Below are 4,862 nucleotides of genomic sequence, written 5' to 3'. Positions count from 1 at the left end.
GAGAGAGAGAGAGAGAGAGAGAGAGAGAGAGAGAGAGAGAGAGAAAGGAGGGCAAAAAGGATGAGACAGGAAAAGAGAGACGGTGGGATAGTTGAGATAGAGGGGAGAGAGAAAAAGGGATAGGACAGTGGAGAGGGAGGTGTACTTAAGTAATTTGATCACTTTATCATTATTTTCATTTTAATATCATTTATTTTCTTGATGCCCCCATATCTAGCAAATAATTATATTCATGTATTTTGGATGAAGGGTAAATTTTGTCTCCCACAAAATTTCCCTTTTTTTCTGTTTTTGTTATTTCTTTTGAGAGCACCAACATCAGTCTAGTCGTGCAGGTTCATTATCATATAGCACTTGTCTCTTCCTGTTCTCCTATAGATTGTAGTCAGCTGCCAAGTTTTATGTATTCTATTTCTATAGCATCTCTCCAATTCAATTCATATTATTTATCCACAGTCTTTATCCTATTTGCAGTCCTGTTAGATCTTGCATGAACTACTAAAAGAGTCTACTAATTTGATTTCCTGCTTCCAGTCACTGAGTCCAAAAACCATTCTCTCCTTAACTGCCAAATAATCTTCATAAACACACATCTGATCATGGCACTACACAGCACAGTAATGATCAGTCATTCTCTATTATTTCTAGGATCAAAATTAAATTCCTTAGTTAAGACATTTGTGTTATGATTATAAAACCCAAAAAGATAGTGTGACAGTGTTCTTTGGAGTTTCTTCAATATTTTACACTGTTACAAGGAAAAATTCAGTGGACAGGGAAAGTGGAAAGACTGGTGCTTTAAAGAAAGTTTGTTCAAAGTAAAGGAAACATCATTACTGGAAAATATAAACTTTTCATTAGTAATCTATAATAAAAGTATGATAACTAAAATGAACAATTGACACTCTTATAAGGTTAGAGTGAATTCCTAAATAGATGAGAAATAAAGGGATGTGAAGAAATTGTTTTTAATAGAAATCAAATAAGAAGAAAGGAAATGAAATCTATGCTATCTCTTTAAAAAGGTTAAATTGTATAGGATGAGAAAAATTAAGGTTGGAGGTATTGTAGGAAGGCAAATGCATTGATACAGCCATGAAATCATCTCTTTGGCAAAACATTTTGAATTATTGTGACAAAGGTTTTAATTGTTCATATACCTTGAGCAAGTTATGCCATGAATAGATTATGCACATAAAATGTAAATGACAGGTAGAAAATTTCCACAAAAATGCATGGGTATTATTATTATTAAATACATGTTTAATCTTTTTTTGGCTCTACATGCTTTTCATTTACTTTTCAATCTACATTAACCTTCTTGCTTGTTTAGATTCCTGGAACTTCTACCCAAAATCCTCTTTATATCTCATGGTCATTGGTATTCTGGATTATATGCCATGTTGCCAAAACCTTTATCTGTTACTTAACTTTTCTCATAATGCTCTCATGAGACAGGAAATGTAAATATTGTTAACCTCATATTCCTCAAGGATCCAGACTCTTAGACTTACAATAGGACTTTCCAGTATTCACAGAGGTAGTATTCAATAGAGACACATCTGGGAACCAAGGTCTCCTGATTCTATTCCCAGAGATTTAACAATGTCACTAGTGAATCCCAGGACTCTAAATGTCTACATAAGGTAATGATCTTTGACTCTTGAACTCACTTTTAGAAACAGACAAACATTTTTTTCATTAAAAATGGAAAGTGACTTGGAGGAAAGCTATTCTTGCAGATCAGAACAGGCCAGGAATCATTTGTACCTAAAAAGTTCTGGTGGATTTGAAAAGAGTCAGCACTATAGAAAGAAGCCGACACTATTACCAGGGTCGGGTTTTATACCTATTCACTTTCATTTGTTGTTTCAACAATCTTGACAAAAAGAAATGTGATTAATTTGTTTCCTCCAACCTGAGAAAGGTAAGCATGTAATATTTTACTGTTACAATCTGAACTTCTCTGGCATGGAGAATGTTTGTTTGAGAGCCAAGTGATCTCTCAGATCTTTGGCATTTCTGAAATCTATGCTTCTCTCAAGGGTTAAAAATTCAGAAAAGAGAAGACAAGAATTCACATATCATCTTGACTTGAATATTTGTATAAAAAAAGACCTAACTTGTGCAAGTGGCTCTGGTAGATTTCAAATTTGAATCACTATCATTTACATAAACATAGCTACAAAGCTCTCTGAAAAGGGGAAATTCCTTAATTCATGTCTGAGATTATTGTATTGATATACCTATTGATTAAATTTCATAGATAGTGATTTTAATATATTTAAATAATTATTATTATATTGAGTCCAAATGAAAATGTTTAAATGCAAAATTAATGAACTAAGTAAAAATAAATCAGTATTTACTATAGAAACTTAGATACACTTCTGTCTTTAAGTTTATAGCTTCTTGGTAGAGGAGATGACATTTTCATCTATTTTCAATTTTGGTTTTAATGATTCTTCTAATATAATTAAATTCTAAGAAACCAACTACCTAAGTCTCATATGTAAAATTGTGTCTTATGAGCCTATTCCTAAGTGTTTTTGCCAACTCTGCATTGACCCTCAAAAACCTCAAAGCAATAAGACCAAAGCTTTCTTATTAATTCAGTTCTCTGACCTATTTACTTCTGACTCTGAATCTTCTGCAAGCACACAGTCTCTCTGTGCCTGTCTGTCTGTCTGTCTACCTGTCTGTCTGTCTCTCTCTCCCTTCCTTCCTCCCTCTCCCACTTCTCATCTAAAAAGGACCATAGAACATAGAATATCAATACTAGATGGGAACTCGGAGATTATCAGCTATAATGACCTAATTTTTGTGAATGTAGAAACAGAACCAGATTTCAGAAGTTGGAAGTACTGAGACTTGAAAAAATATATTTTGGATAAAAATGAGTATAAAACTTTACACTTAGTACTTTTTAAAATATATTGATGTACTCTTAGTTTGATCTGAGTACAACAGGACAGGGGGCTTTTTCCCCCATATTTCACTAATGAGGAAACTGTGGCACAGACAAGTTATTAACCAAAGTCTAAGCTTCACAGACTGTTACAGAGACAGGATTAGAACTCAGGACTACTGAATTTCAGGTCAGCAGTTGAGTGTTCCATCCACAATATATATATTGTATACATAGAGGTGGTTGGGGATAAATGGCAAGCGAGCATAAGCAGAGGACTTCTATAAAATCTGTCATTAATACAGAATCATGTTAAAGTGATTCCATGATTTGACCTTGCTTGCCATTGGTTTTGTGCAGCCAGTTTTCAGAGAGTACCCAGGGGAAGGGGTCCTGCAGGAGTTTGCATGTGCTCTAATTATATCTCCTTAGCAGTAATTCCATCTCCTCATAATGGGCACGTGGAGTACCTCATAGCAGTTACTAGACATGCTCATTAACCTTTCTCCTCATTTGAATTATGAACCAATCACAATACTTAGAGAAAAGGTGAGACACAATGACCCATCCTTTTTTGAAAATATCTATTAGGATTGTGTTTCTCTTGTTGTGAAATTGTCACCAAATCTTTCTCCTTTTTGAATCCTATGTTGATCTTCAGTAATGAGCCTGCCAATGTATTTCTACATTGGTATTTTAAAAATTCCTCTCAATTATTTTTTTCCCTGAATTTTGCCTCTTTAATCAGGGTAAAGACCTGCACATAGGATTTTCCTTTTGACAGACTAAAAGAAAGAAGGGGAAAAGATAGTATGCAGATACTAGGTTGAAGACAAGAAAAAAGTAACAATTTTTGATGAAAATGAAAAACTTATGTAGAATTTTGTTCCCATATTCATTGCCCTTGGCACTTTGTCATGAGTTCAGGAATGTAGGAGACCACTCTAACTTCCAGGGTCATTTCACCAACAAGATATATTAATGGCTTACCTCACACAGAAATGTTCAAGCTATTATCCTCACCTTCCAAATTACTGCCAATCAGACCATACTCAGTGTCTCATTCTCCCAGAGAGATTTGGAAGCTCAATTTAGCCTTTCCCAAATGAGAATCATTCTCATTTAAATATTCTAGGGGTAAAAAGAAGGAAAAAATAATCCAAATATAAATGCTAATAGTGCACTTTCAGTTATGATGAAATAAGGTGATATTTTTAATAGAACTATTTTAATCATAAGATAAGATTTTAATAGATGGAGGGGACCTTAAAAGACACATTTTCCAACTATTTCATCTTACAGAAGAGAAAACTGAGACTTGGAGGTTAAATGACTTGTCCTCAGTCATTTAGAAAGTAAGTCACAAAGACATTCACTTCACCATGCTGACTAATGTCTCTTAAATTCTATTATCAGGACAATGAACCCAACTATTAATAATTGAAAAACAATTATTGAGCATCGACTACATTCAAGCTAGACTAATCTACATAAAGCATGACTTTTACATTCAAGAAGTTTAACACCTCATTAGAAGCCCAGGTCAAGCATTTATACAATGGCAAGAATTTTACAAGACAGTACACATTGAACGATGAATGCATGGTACAACACTAGGTCCTGTTGCAATGCAAAGCAAGTAGAGACTTTTGTGGGTTTACAGAAGTGAGTGGGGGTCAAAGAAGGTTCATAAGAATGATCATCTTGAACCTCAGGATTACTAGAGCTATAAAGAGGGTAGGGAATACTTGAAAGCTTGCTGGATAAGAAAAATAGTGGGAACCAAGTTAAAAAAATCAGAAGAGTGTGTACTTTATAAGATAACCTATAATTGGCAGAAGTCTTAACATTACCATGTCCTTCATAAAGTAAGTCATTCTTATTTTGGGAAGGAAGGGAGGAAAAAGTATTTTTCTTAATCTATTATGTGCCAGGCATCATGCTAAATCCTTTA

This window comes from Vombatus ursinus, unplaced genomic scaffold (assembly GCF_900497805.2).
Source record: "Vombatus ursinus unplaced genomic scaffold, bare-nosed wombat genome assembly UNPS02015184.1, whole genome shotgun sequence".
Taxonomy (NCBI): domain Eukaryota; kingdom Metazoa; phylum Chordata; class Mammalia; order Diprotodontia; family Vombatidae; genus Vombatus; species Vombatus ursinus.
The sequence above is the reverse complement of the archived record's forward strand: the minus strand, read 5'-3'. Positions refer to the sequence as shown.